This window comes from Notamacropus eugenii, chromosome 4 (assembly GCF_028372415.1).
Source record: "Notamacropus eugenii isolate mMacEug1 chromosome 4, mMacEug1.pri_v2, whole genome shotgun sequence".
NCBI lineage: Eukaryota > Metazoa > Chordata > Mammalia > Diprotodontia > Macropodidae > Notamacropus > Notamacropus eugenii.
The window spans coordinates 240533208-240548593 of NC_092875.1; positions in this window are offsets into that span (position 1 = coordinate 240533208).

Below are 15386 nucleotides of genomic sequence, written 5' to 3' on the forward strand. Positions count from 1 at the left end.
CTGTGTTGTTAAAAGGGATTTTAAATAGCGGATGAGTTGTATTTTTTTTTTTTACATTCACCATTATTCCTCGGTCTATGCCTAGAAATTAACTCTGGCATGAATTCAAATAATTTTAAATATGAATTAATTTCCATTACCTCAATAATCTGATTAGATTAAAAAACACACTTTGGTAGCATTCATCAAGAATTTTTTTTTCAAAATTTAGTGGTCTCTATTGGCATCATAGATGTGTAACTCATGGAGGATTTCATTGTTGCTAGTGACTCTTCAGATAGCATTGGCAAAATGAACTCACTAAAGACTTATGAAAACAAGTAATTGGCCTACAGACCCAAAGACTAATTTATTATTAATTCCATAGCTCCCTATGGGCATTTTGCTTTGGGTAGGGTGATAATGACTACATGATAGGAAAGACCTGATTTCAGGTGGTACAGAACTCCCCTTCAATTACTCTATCAAAGTTACAGGAAGGAAGATTTAGATTAAATATAAGAAAAAAACTCACCAATAATTAGGGCAAACTGAAAATAGAATGGATTGTCTTAGAGACAATGAGCTCCTAGTTACTGGAAGAGCTCAAGCAGAAGGTGAATTATCACTTGTCAGGAATGGTGTATGTATGTGTGTGTGTGTGGTGTGTGTGTGTGTGTGTGTGTGTGTGTGTGCATGTGTGTGTTGAGGGGTGTGAGGGTCAAAGGGAGGCAGGGAGTTGAAGTAAATAGCTGTTGAACTCTGGTCCCCACCTACTTTTCCAGTTTTCTCACACCTTACTACATCCCCACATACTCTACAATCTAGTGACACTGACTTCCTTGTTTCTTGTACAAGATAGTCCCTCTCCTGACTCTAGGCATTTTCCTTATCTGTCCCCAAATGCCTGGGGTGTTCTCCCTCTTCATTTGGGCCTCCTGGCATCCCTGGCTTCCTTCAGGTTCCAGCTAAAATCTCACCTTCTGCAGGACTCATTTCTTGATCTTGTTTAGTGCTAGTGACTTACGGATCCCTGGGGAAGGGGAAACTAATTATTTCCAATTTGTTCTGCATATATCTTGTTTGTACATGCTTGCATTTTTCCCTTTTATTATATATTTTTATTACGAATATATATATTAATTTATTTATCCACAAGATTTTGAGTTCCAAATGTCCTCCCCATTTCACATAGTTGCATTTTTTGTCTCCCCAGTCAGACTATGAACTTCTGGAGAGCAGACAGAGGCTCTTTCTACCTTTCTCTGAATCCTCAGTGAGTGTATAGCACAGTGATTGGAAGCTTCATGACTTGACCTATAAGGAACCTTTTAACTCTAAGATTCCATTTCTAGAAACAGTAGGTTTGCGGATGTACAAAGGTTTAAAGTTAACCCAAAGTCTTTGACATCCCTTCCTTCCATCCTCCCCACAATCTCACAAGGTAGATAGTAGAAGTATTATTATTATTGTCCTCATTTTACAAATGAAGAAATTAAGGCACAGAGAGTAAATGATTTTTCCATGATCACCCAATGAGTAAATCCTGAAAGGAATCAAATCTAATTCTCTCCTGATTCCAAGTTTCTTTCTTTCCTTTTTTCCAATGAGGCAACCAGAGTTAAATGACTTGCCTAGGGCCACACAGCCAGTTAGTTTTGAGACGCAGTAAAACATAGTGGAAACTTGGAATGGGGCAGGTAGGTGGCACACCTGCCCTGGAGCACCTGAGTTCAAAACCAGCCTCAGACAAGTGTCAAAACTAACTTGAGAAAACTTGGATTCCACTCCTGTTTCCTGTATTAATGTAGCAAAGAAAGGTGGTTTTGATTATTGCCAGTTTATTGTTCAAATTATTTGGAAACAGAACCTTTTAGGCAAGTGAAACCCTGACCTAAATGGGCTTCAAAGGACACTATTTACAAAAACACTGTTGAACTATGAATAATAAACTAACTGATTTATCATCTGCTCTTGAAAATTTGTTCTTGTTGACACTTTTTGTTTAGACTTGAACATATAAACCAGCCTTTAATTTTAAAATTCCTATTCTTTCAATCCCCTAAACCTGAATAGTTATAATTAACTCTATAAAGGCAGTCGTCACACACACATACATTCTTTCTCTCTCTCTCTCTCTCTCTCTCTCTCTCTCTCTCTCTCTCTCTCTCTCTCTCTCTCTCTCTCTCTCTCCTTCCCCCCACTCCTCATCTAAGGCAGTCATAGAGTAACATTTTATTGATTCCTACTAGACCCTTAGAAATCAAGATAGTTTAAGCCCCTTATTTTAGATGAAGAAACAGAGATGCCATGAGGCTTAAGCACTTTTCCAAGGTTACGCAGCTAGACACCCTCCCCCACATTCCCCCACCCCCAGACCTTACTGACACGTAGCCTAGTGCTCTTTCCCCTATATCATGGGTATTTCTGCTTATCCATGTTGCCATGATGCATGAGGGAGCATTCATGTCAGATGATATTGATTTCAGCAAAGTAGAACGTGAGGTCATCTAAACAGTAAGGGGCCAAAGAGAAGAGGATTGGGATCTGAGGCAAGAGAAGAAAAATTGGAACAGTTGCTGTGGACATTGTTCTAGGGAATCAATGAAAGCTAATTAGAAAAGATCAAGAGGAAGGCCAAGGACCCTATTGAAGATGGCTAGTGGGTCAAACCTCCCTTGACTTGGCCTAAGTTGGAAATAGTCTCTTCCTTTGATTGATCTCCCTAGGCATTCCTGGATTATTTTTTCCTCCCTTGTTAGCCTCTTCTTTGGATCCTTGATTTCCTCCTGCCCTCTGACTTTGTGTTATTCTTTAAGGCTTGGTTTGGGGTCCTTTACTTATTTCACTGCATTCTCTCCCTTGATGAGTTCATCAGTTCTTATGGTTATGGCTACCACTACAGTGCTAATGACTCCCTGATCTATATATCTCCAGTTCTCTCCCCAGTTCCTATGCTACAGTCCCCATATTTTCAGGTGATTTCTAATAATACAACTCAAAACACTTAGGGTCAAACTAGTAATCTACCTACCATCTTCCCTGTTAAGAGTATGATCATTTCCCCAATTGCCCAGATTTGAGCTCTCCATCATCTTTAATTCTTCCATCATAGTTAGTGTCACCAAATCTTATCAATTCTTTCTTCAGAAAGTATAGAATGACCACAATTGCTTCCTTGTTATTACCTCCCTGTTTTTAGCCTCTTTAGTTTTCTGGTAGAGATTCTTCTAGGCCTACTTTAATGAATATGACTCTTGGCATCAGTTTCCTCATCTATAAAATGAAGGAGGTTGGACTCAAAGACCTCCTTCTAAGGTTCCTTTAAACTCTAGATCTGTGATCCTGCAATGCATGCCTGGGACTCACTATTAGAAACCTTCATCTAAGGTAATTTCAAACCATTAATGATGACTCCTTGGATCCAGTTATTAATAGACCAGAGATGGTGCATACAAATCTTGGGTTTGTGTATGTGTGTGTTTATTGTACTAAAATTGTTCAAAAGTTTATTCTTTTAAAAGGATTTTATGATGCCTTTTGTTTCTCTATAACATTTATGCGCTTAATAACTTGTGTTTTATTGTTGTCCAGTCATTTCAGTTATGGCCAACTCTGTGACCCCATTTGGGGTTTCCTTGAGAGAGATACTGGAATGGTTTGCCATTTTCTTCTCCAGCCCATTTTACAGATGAGAAACAGAAATTAAACAGGGTTAATTGACTTGCCCAGGATAACACAGCTAGTAATCTGAGGCCAGACTTGAATTCAGGAAGATGAGTCTTCCTGACTTCAAACCCAGCACTCTATCCACTGCCCTACTTATTAAATACATACATATTGATTGACTTCCACAAATGTCACTTCCCTGTCCAGCAAGTATTCCTTTGTAAAAAGATTTTTTTTTTTAAGTTCAGCAAAACCAACACATCCAAGTAAGTATGTAAAGTAAGTATATAATGTAAGTACTTACAAAAAGTAAATATGCCAATACATGCAGTTCTCCAAACTCATAATTCCCTATCTTTCCAAGAAAAGAGAGGTGTATACTGTCATGTCTTCTCTTGGGTCAAACATGGTTATGATAATTATATAGTATTCAGTTTTATTTTATTGGTTTTTTCATTTATACTGTTGTGGTCCCAAGAAATATTGTTTAACCATACCTCCCCTTTCCTGTATTTATGATAGGAACTGATAGGAATTTGATTTTCTAGTGGCACCATGAATCCATGGGGAAGTGTTACACAGAGCAGGCTATTAGATTATTAGTGTAATGATTTAGTGATATTTGTGAAGTTGCTTTTTTGAACCACAGTACAGGACTTTACATTACATTTACACTATCAAGTCTATTTTTTTTTCAGTTTGACCTATTATTCTAACCTGTAGACATTTTTTTTTTAATTTAGGCGATATTATCCCACATATTAGCTTCTTTTCGTCTGCAGATTTAGTATGCATGCCTTTATCCAAGTTATTGATAAGCATATGACTGTATCTTTTGTGGTATCACAGAGTGCCAAAATTTGATGGGTTTGAGTCTTGTCTCAGACCTTCACTAGCTGGAAGATTGTGTTTTCTGGGACTCAGCTTCCTCATCAACAAAACAACTGGGTTGGACTAGGTGACCTGTCACTAATGTTTCTTCCATGTCTAGATCGATGAGCCTGAGTTATTATGGTGCTATGACTCTATGTTAAATGGCAAGAGGCCAGGTCAATACCTGGGACTTTCTCTCTACTAGAAACCATTTTTCAAGCTAACATCCAATCATTAATAACTACTCACTGGGTCCAGTCATTAGACTAGTTTCATAACCACTTTACTCCATGATTATATAGTCCCTGTCCCTCCATCTGATCTATAAACATTGCATAAGAAATTTTGTTAAAATCTATGTATGTCTCTGCTTACAACACTCCCTGAATTCCAGGGTACTGTTACCATGCCTCCCCCCCCAAAAAAAGGATGAAGTTAGATAGATATAATTTATTTTTTGAAAAAAGCTTTTAGTAATTGCTACTGTACTTCCCTTTCTAAGTGCTATCCTTTTAGAAATACATTATGTAATTTTGTCAAATTAGAGTATCATACTCATAGTTCTGTTGTTTTCAGTCTCTACCCACCTTCCTCTTTTGAACTGTGGCAAAACATTTGCTATCCTCCTGGACCACCAATGGTGACTCAATGGTCACATCTATTAGCCCTTTCATTACCCTGGAAGTCATTTGCACTCCCCAAACTTTGGGTGCTTATCAATCTGTTCTTGGCTTTCCTTTCCCCATCACGACTTCTGTGTTGAAGTACTCACTTGTTCCAAGGTTCCTGTCATTTGTATTTCAACATCTGGTTCCTGGTCTTAATTAGTTAGAGAATCACAGTCCCCTTGTTGCTTCTTCTACTTTTTGAAAGTTGAAATCCTGATTAAGGCAAGTCACATGTATATCAGTTTTTCTGTTTTATTTGTTTACTTGCTTCACATAGAAACAGTGACAGCCAATGACTGGATGACTGAAATGCTGCATCGTTACAGTGTCATCCACCATCTTTGACTCCTCAACTGATCCCTTGTTTTCTCTAGTTGATTTGTAGTGTGCCCCCACAACATGAATTCTGTTTTCATCTTTGATCCTCATTCAAATATTTTTGGCCATTTTTCTCCTCTTGGCGCCTGAATTCAGTAATGTAAATGAATATATTTTTAGCAGTACAATGCTATTCCACTCTCCTTCCCACTCTCCATGTTATACCTTTCATTTATTACTTCCTGTTGATTTTGTACTCTCCCAGAATTATGGGTCTCAGCCCATCAAGGCTCAGTGATCTCTATGAGCTTAAATTTATCTCCTTGCATTGACTTTCTAGTTCACCGTGTTCATAACTTATGCTTTGTGCATTTAAGTAGAATCATTTGAGGCCGTAGGTTTTATTTACATCGAGGTAAGTTCAGACCACCTGCTTCCACATTCCTGATGTGCTCTGCTGTGCTTTATTTTTCCTGTTCATGTTGCAGGCATCAGGGGTAGAAAGAGGCAGAACATATAAAAGGCTTGATTTTCCAGTGTCACCATGAATCCTTGGGGAAGTGTTACTCAGCAGAGCAGGCTGTTAGCTAATTACTGTAGTGATTTAGACTACCTCCTGAGCCAGCACGTTATGGTTATACAAAAAGCCTGTGTTTCTCACTTCTAATGGCTTGACATTCCAAGGTATTTGAAAGCCATGCAAAAAAGAAGTGCTCCAGAAAGTATTCAGAGTGTGAAATTTGTATGTGCAGTTCACATAGCTTCTGGAGTGGAAAAGGGGGGGCTCTTATACTGTGTGAGGTTGGAGAAAGTTTCTCTTAAAGCATAGGATTGATAAATCCTATTTCATGAAACGAGGGTTGCCAAATTCTCATCTGTGGGAATCAGTGAGGGCTGTGTTCAGAAATAATCTCCTACATCATATTTCCCAGATGTACCTCTTCCTTTCAGTTCTCCTATCTATGGCTCTAACTGCCTTCATCTCTCACTTTACGCCAGCACCTACATTCATCATTTAGCTAAATCAATCCTTTGGCCTCTTCCCATTCTTTCTTACTTCCTCCCATTCTCCAGGTCACATCTTTCTGGTGTGTATACACACACACTCATATAAATATACATATGCACACATCTTAATCTCTCAGTCTCCATTTCCTCATCTGGAAAATGGGTGTAATAATCACACCTACCTCACAGAGTTGTTGTGAGGACCAGGTAAGGTAGTATGTGTAATGGTGCTTTATTATTCTTCAGTTGTGTCTGATTTTTCATGCCCTGTATGAGGTTTTCTTGCAAAGATACTGGACTGGTTTGCTGTTTTTTTCTCAAGTGGATTAAGGCAAACAGAGGTTAAATAACTTGTTCACAGTCACACAGCTAGTGAGTGTTTGAGGTCAGATTTGAACTCAGGGTCTTCTTGACTCCAGATCCAGGGCTTTATCCATTGAAGTATCCAGCTACTTCCTTTAAAAGCACTTTTGCAAACCTTAAAGTTTATTTAAATGTTAGTATACTTAATTTGTTGCCTTTTTCCCCTAAAAGGTGCAGTCTGATATTCTTGACTTTAGGAAGAAAATAGTGTTGACTGTTATGATATCTATCCCCCAAATATGTGACTTGGTGGATGTTGGACCCCAAACCCACAAAATAGCATGACATAATGGATAAAGGGCTGGCCTTGTTATCAGGAAAGCCTGGGTTCATGACATAAAGCTGACACACATTGGTGTGAAAATCATAGGCAAAGTCACTTAACTTTTCAGTCTCCCAGCCAACTCCCTAAGAAGGCAAGTTACAGATCAGTTGACTGATTGGCATGGGTGGGAGAAGTTTCCACACTGCTTAGTCTCTTCTGAAATCATAGGTGCAGACCATGACATTTTGGGGAGAGCTTTCCCTTAGGGACAAATCATCTAATTTATATTTTAAATGATGGTCTCTAAGTAATTGGCTATGATTTGTGATTTAAAAAGTAATGAAAGTTGTTTTTTTTTCCTATTTAGTTTGTAGAATAAGACTTTTTAGAATCATGACTTGTATGACTTCCCAGAAAAGGAAGCCAGGAATCATTTTCTTTTCCATTTCCCCTGACCAGCAAAAGTTTTTTTGTAGGGTAATACCACCATGGGACCTTTTTCAGACAAGATTACTAAACTGGTATATGAGAGGAATACTACAGATAGAGTTGGCCTACATTTTAGCAAAGCATCTGGAAAAGTATCTCATGTTATTATTATAGAAAAGATGGATAGAAGTAGTCACTGATCTTACAGTTAGATGAATTTTGAACTGGTTAAATGGCTGAACTCAAAGAGTAGTCATTAATGGTTCTATGTCAACCATAGAGGGGTGCTTCAGGAATCTCTGCTTTGAACTGTGCTCTTTGATATGGTTATTTTTGATTTGGATAAAGGAGTAGATGACATCCCTATCAAATCTGCAGATGGCACAAAGCTAGAAGGGATAGCTGACACACTGAATTACAATATCAGAATCCAAAAGGAACTGGACAGGCTAGAATACTGGGTTGAATCTGAAATGATCAAACTTAATAATGACAAATGTAGATGCCAAGTACTGCACTTAGATTCAAGAAATCTGCTTCACAAATATAAGATTTGAGAGGCTTGGCTGACCAATAGTTCATGTGAAAAAAAGATATAAGGGTTTTAATGAGGTGCAAGCTCAACATGAATAAATAGTGTGATAATGATGGGGTGCTTGGCTGCATGTACTTGGGCCCCAATTCTAAAATCACATTTCTCTTTAAAAATCACATTTCTCCCTAGCCTCAAAATACTATCTCAGACAGTTTCTCCCCAGCCCAAGGACACAGCCTGTCTTAGCAACAACCGTTATCTCCCTTCCTGCTGTAGTAGCCAGATGTACCTATAGAACCCATTAGGCTTAACCAGCTGCATACTGGCTTAATGGGCTGTGCACTGGGTCATAACGACATTTACTACTCACTGACCAATCACATGTATCCTAGACTTGGACATACCTATACTCCCTTACATTAATCTTGTCTAACAAGACATTGACGAGAGAAGCCTGGTTTTTCCTGGTCAGCCCTGACTGTTGGTTGGCTTAGTGATGTTTCAGGCCTAAAACCACATCTCCAAGTAGCCCCCCCTTAGGCTATATCCTGATGAATTTTGGGTACAATACCTGCACAGTAGATATCAAAAGTGCATGTTCCTTTAAGAACTGACCACTCTTTAACCACTCTTTAAACCTACCCCAAAACACTTTCTTAGCATATTTGGCACAAGAATATCCTATATAAATATAAACTTTCCCTGTACCCCTTTAAGGTTGCAGATTCCCTAAGAACTCTTGCCTGAGCATAATAAATCTTTACCTTGACTTCAACAATGCTTGAGTTCGTGAATTCTCCTCCAGGCGACCTGCCCCTAGTACTCTGGCCTTTGTGGGGGTCTCACATCCCCCTTTCCAGTCCTCATCAATATTACCACTAAAAAAAAAAAAGGTGAACAAACTTGGGCTGTTGTATATTAAGGTGGTATACTTATGTGAGGAAACCCAGGAACTAAAAGGGAAAAGTGTGATAGATAGGTCAATGGAGGGAGAAATAGAAGTGACTTTGTTATGGAAGTATACTACAGACCATCTGGACAGAAAGAAAATAGGCAAGAAGCAGGGACATAGATGACAAGGCCTGGCCCAGAGGCATAATATAGGACTGATGAGACACTTCAATTATCCAGACATCTGCTGGAGCACTCTCGCTGCCAAAAACAGACCAGCTAATAACTGTTTCTTTAAAGGTACAGGAATTTACATGGGAAAATTCTACTCTGAATTTTACTGGTTGCTGGGTTGGAAATTATGTGGAGCCTTGGGGAGAAGAGATCACTCCTTCCTAGAGTTCATGATAGAGAAAGAGAGGAGCTGTGGGCATTCAGATTACGAATGAAGCCTAGATTTTGGGAAAGTAGATTTCAGAGGGTTCAGAGGAAAGATAGGTAGGATCCCACAGGCTAAAATGCCACAAATTGAGCCAAGATGTTCAGCAATGAAATTCCGCAGACACAAAAGGAAACAATTCCAATGAAGGAGAAAAATGGGATTTGTCTGAAAAGGCCTATGTGACTGTATAGGGAACTTAGCAACTAATTTAGAATTTAAAAAGAAATGTCCATGAAATGAAAGCCAGTCAAGGTAATAAAGAACGAATGTAAGGGGGTAGCATGGTCTTTTAAGATTAGTCCTAACAGAATCCTAAAGCTCAGAGTAAACTGAACCTGGTGAGAGAAATAAAGTGCTACAAAAAGGTTTGTTTGCTTGTTTAGCTATATTGGGAGAAAAAGGAGGATCAAAGAAAGCTTAGAACCTTTATTTGAGGTGAATGAGGTTAAGAAAACTGATGAGAAAAAAGGCATGGTTGCTCAATTCATTCAATTCATTTCGTTTTCTTGACTGCATTGGTATCGGGAACTCCTGGATGAAGAACTTCTGCCTGCCAATGTGATGGGGAGTTGACATCAAAGCCAGGAAGAGCTGTGTTCAAGTCCCACCCCTGACCCATACTGACTGTGTGACCCTGGCCAAGTCACACAGTGCTGATCACTCTCTGGAGCTGACAGAACAAAACAGATTCAAGGGGGACATGATAGCTGTCTTCAAGGATTTGAAGGGCTGTCGCATGAGGGAGATTTAAGACCCACTCTGTTTGACCCTAGAGGGCAGAGCCAGGACCAATGGGTGGAAATAGCAAAGAGGCAACTTTAAATTGGACATCAATAAAAACTTCTTAACAGTTGGAGCTGTCTAAAGGTGAGATAGCTTGTCTTGAGAAGTAGTAGGCTCTCCCTTCTGGAGAGCCAGTCAATAAATATTAAGCATCTACTAAGTGCCAGGCACTGTGCTAAGCCCTAAAGGTTCAAAGAAAGGTGAAAGGAGCACACAGTCTAATGGAGAAGACATCTGGCAAACAACTTGGTACAAAAAAACTATATGCAGGACACATTGGAAATAATCAACAGAGGGGAGGCACCAAAATTAAGGGGGATTGGAGGAGGCTTCATTTGGGATAATAACTTTCTGAGTTTGTTGTAGTATGGAGTCCTTTCATGGTCATGTCCGATCAAGCCACATATGGAATATTGTGTTTAATTCTGGATACCACATTATGAAAAAGACTGATAAATAAGAATGTCAAAAGGAGGGCAATCAGAAGAGTGAAGGTCTTGAATCCATGTCATATGAAGATAGGTTGAAGGAACTAGGGATGTGCACACTGGGGTTGAGAAGAGGGTGGCAGTGAGAGGGCCAAGATGGCAGCTCAAGCACTTGGAAATTGTCAAGTGAGTGGGGAATTCAGACTTATTCTCTCTGACCGTGGAGGAGGAATCAGGTGCTACAAATGGAAGCTACAAAGCGGTAAATTTAGGCTGATGTTTGGAAAAGATTTCCTAACCAATACAGTCATCCAGATGGGATGGGTTGTCTCCAGTGGGCTAGGTTTTCTTTCTTTTTTTTTTCTTTTAAAAAAAAGTAATTAATTTTTAGTTTTCAGCATTCACTTCCATAAGCTTTTGAGTTTTAAATTTTCTCCCACTCCCTTCTTCCCCTCTCCCTTCCCCAAGATGCTGTGCAACCTGATATAGGCTCTACTTATGTATTCGTATTAAACATATTTTCACATTAGTCATATTTTGAAGAAGAATGAGAACCAACGGGAGAAACCATAAGAAAGAAGAAAAAAAACCAAAACAATAACAACAACAAAAAAGAGAGTAAATTGTATGCTTTGATCTGCATTCAGACTCCATAGTTCTTTTTCTAGCGGTGGGTAGCATTTCCCATCATGAGTCTTTTGGAGCTTAGATCCTTGCATTACAGAGATCATCGCACCATGCAGTTGTTACTGTGTATAATGTTCTCCTGGTTCTGCTCACTTCACTCAGCATGAGTTCATGCAAGTCTTTCTAGGTTTTTCTGAAGTTCACCCACTTATCATTTCTTATAGCACAATAGTATTCCATTACACTCATATACCACAACTTGTTCAGTCATCCCCCAATTGATGGGCATTCCCTCAATTTCCAATTCTTTGCCCTCATAGAAAGAGCTGCTATAAATATTTTTGTACATGTGGGACCCTTTCCCGTTTCTATGATCTCTTTGGGATATATACCTAAAAGTGGTAGATTCTCTTTCAAGATAGATCTTCAAGCAATGGTGACTGGACCATGTTCTTAGGTGTGCTATGAGGAGAAGTTTTAGCCTCAGTTCCACTCTCTACATGATTTCCTGATTCCTCCACTTGGAACTCTTGCTGTCTTCCCTCCCAGAACAACCTATATTCATTTTGTTTGTCTGGCTCCTCAACTCCCTGGGATCCTTTGGGCTGAGGCCACAAGGGGCTAATCCCTGTTGTTCACCTGCCTTTAAAGTTTGCCCCCACTTACTTGTTCTGCAGTTGTTTCTCTCTTCAAAAGGACAATGAGTCTCCCAGTGATTTAGTTTGACCTCCATCTTAGATTCCTGAGACAGTTGTCAGGTTTGGCTCTAGTCTGCTAAGGGGTTCTCCCTAGTAGCAGGTGGGCAGAAATTAAAGTGGTGCTCAGAGTACAAACATGAAGCTGGTATGGAATAGGCAGTTTTGTTCATCCACAGGAAGGGAATGCTGAGCAGTAAAGAATCCCAGAATGACTCTCACAAGCTGAGAGGCCAGTAGTTGAGCCTCAGTGAGACATTTGCAACAGGGCTACTCATTAGCTATTTTACATTTCACTTCCACTGAGGACAGCCCATCAAAGCCAAGTGGCTCTTTCTTTCAGTAGCTTCTCTTTGTAGATTCCTCCTTCCTTCTTGGGTAATTTGCCACAACCCTGTGCCCACTGCCAGCTGCTCTGTTAGCTAATACCCTGCTACTTGGGTGCCCAGGAAGAGAGGAGAGGAAGACACCAGCTGATTTCTAGATCCCACAAATTACCGAGCCTTTCGATTTTCCACTCTCTAGTCTTCAATTTTGTAGGTTCATAAACTTCATGCTAATATTTTATTCAACTCTGATCAGATCCTGATGAACTTATTTGTGCTAAGAAGAAAATTTCCTGAGGACAAGGGCCATGCTTATATTTATTTTCTGTCTCTTATAATACCCAGGACAGCACTGAGCCCATATCAAACTCTCAATTTTAAAAAATGTTGAAATAAACTCATAAGATACTGATTTGTAAATCAGAGTGCTGAAATCATTAATTTATAATGTAAAATATTATTTTATGTGGATTTAGAGTTGAAAGGAACTTCATTATTACTTAGTGTAGTCTCTTTATTTTAAAGATGTAGAAGCCAAGAACCTGAGAAGGTAAGTGATCAAAAGAAGGTCACATAAGCGACATAACCAGGATTTGAACCCAGGTCCTCTGACCCTATATCTAGTCCTTGTTTCACTATTCCATAACTGCCGAGTCAACCATGATGTTCATGTTGAATGGTCAGCACATTTTCTTCCTAGTAAGGGTACCTTCTTAGGATATTGAATTAATATCAGAATGCTGTTTGGTGAATAAATGAGAGTGGATTTACTTGTAGTGTTCAATTTTTTCCTCTAATTTTAATCATGAGTAGTGAGCTCTCTATAATGGGACTCTATAAGCAGAGAATGGATATGTACTTGTTTGAGGATTTTTTAGATGGGATTCATGGTTTATGTTGGGTTAATCTGGAAAACCTCTGGGTGATTTTCACTTTTTCCTCACCTGAAGTTGGGATTCCAATCTTTTGCTATAGTCTTGCTATAGACCTATGATAAAGGGAAGGAGATTAAGCAGATAGTACAAAAAATGTTTCATAATATAGTCACTCCCTGACCTTGGAGAAAGAGAAGAGAAAATCAGAGACACAGTAGGTTTGAGGTTTATTTATGATATTCTTACATATTATATCACTAAGACCAGCCCTACCTATCCCTTTGAATATATAAAGATTTATCACAACCAATTATAAACATTCAAACAAAAAAAAATCAAAACACACAATGAAGAACTTTGATAACTGGGCAAATAATTCTTTTTCTGGGTTCCATGAATCTAGATGGGAATGGACCTATAAATAGATTGGGAATTGTTTGGAGAAAGTTAGCAAGTACTACTTCTTAAAAGAACCAAAGCTACTGGGATGGGAGCGAGGGGAGGCTCTACAGCAATAACTCTGGACCATATCTTTTCTGGACAACAGATAATCATAGAGTTTCAGAGTTAGCAAGCACTTTAAACCATCTAGTCCAAAACTATCATTTAACCTTTTAATAGCTTATGTATTTAATCATGCCCCAATGTTTTCTGTTGTTCTTCCAAGCTAGGTTGACAGCTCTGTTCTTACTTCTTAAACATCAGGTGAACTTTCCCCAATCTCTAATAATCAGTTACTTGGTGTTTAAAACAAACAGAAAGCTACTAGGGCTATACTCCAAAGAGCTCAAAGAAAGGGGAAAAGAACTCATATGCACAAAAATATTAATCATAAGTTTTTGGTGTGGCAACTGGTTGGAAAATGAGGGGATACCCATCAATATAATAATGACATATTAATAGGATGGAATACTGTCATGCTGTAAGAAATGATGAGGGGGTTGGTTTCAGAAAAAAATTGAAAGACTTTTATGAACTGATGCAAACTTAAATGAGCAGAATCAGAAGAACAATTCATACAATAGCAACAACATTGTAAATAGAAACAACTTTGAAAGACTTAGGAATTCTGATCTACCCCCTGATTAAACACAATTCCAAAGGAGTCATAATGAAACATGCTGTCTAACTCCACACAGAGATCTGATGGACTGAGTGCAAATTGAAGCATATTTTCTCATCTTTTCTTTCTTTCTTTCTCTCTCTTTTTTTTTGATGTGGCTAACACAAGAGTTTATTTTGCTTGAATATATATATATGTATATATATATATATATATATTTCTAATGGTTCTTTTTTTTCTTATCTTCTCAATAGGGAGGTAAAAGAAAAGTCAAGGAAGAGAATTTGGAATTAAAAATAAAATTGAATTGAAAAAATTTTAAAATCAGACCGAAAAAAATAAAGCAAATGGAAAGCCTGTCTTCACTCTTTGTGGAACAAATAATTTTTGAATCAAAGGCATTAGTAGAAATGCTATAATTTTAAGAGGAAACACGTCAATCACATTTTAAGTGTTATATCATTTTTCAGTCATGTCCAAATCTTTGGGACCCCTCCATGGGTTTTTCTTGGCAATGATATGGGAATGGTTTGCCATTTCCTTCTCCAGATGATTTTACAGATGAGAAAACTGAGGCAAAGAGAGTTAACAGACTTGCCCAGGGTCATAAAGTCACATGTTTAAAGCCACATTTGAACTCAGGAAGATGAATCTTCTTGACTCCAGGTCCTGCACTCTGTCCACTGAGCCTCCTAGCTGCTCCCACATTTTAAGTAGCCACCATGTTTTGCATTTTTTCTTGTTTTGTGTGTGTTTGTTTTGTAGAGAATTAAAAAAAAAATTTATACTCTGTGTACTTTAAAACTGGTGCCCCAAAATGGCCTGCCTCATTCTCAGGTATAGCGGTAGAAGCAAGGCCTTAGTTGACTGATAGTAAAGAAAAAAACTCTCAGAATGGATTTCCTGAATCTGGCTTTAAGAAAACCTTACATCAGATATAACAAAAGAGTGAAACACACACACACACAATTAGGTATACTAGTTCACATTATAGGAATCTTTGCTTTTAAAAATAATTTATTACTATTTTTAAAGATAGGTCCAGATTCTATCCTGCTCTCACACTAAGTAAATGAGTGAGCTGGGGCAAGTCACCTTGAGATAATAGGTAACACAGAACAGTCTAGAAGTCACCAAGCACCTTCTGCA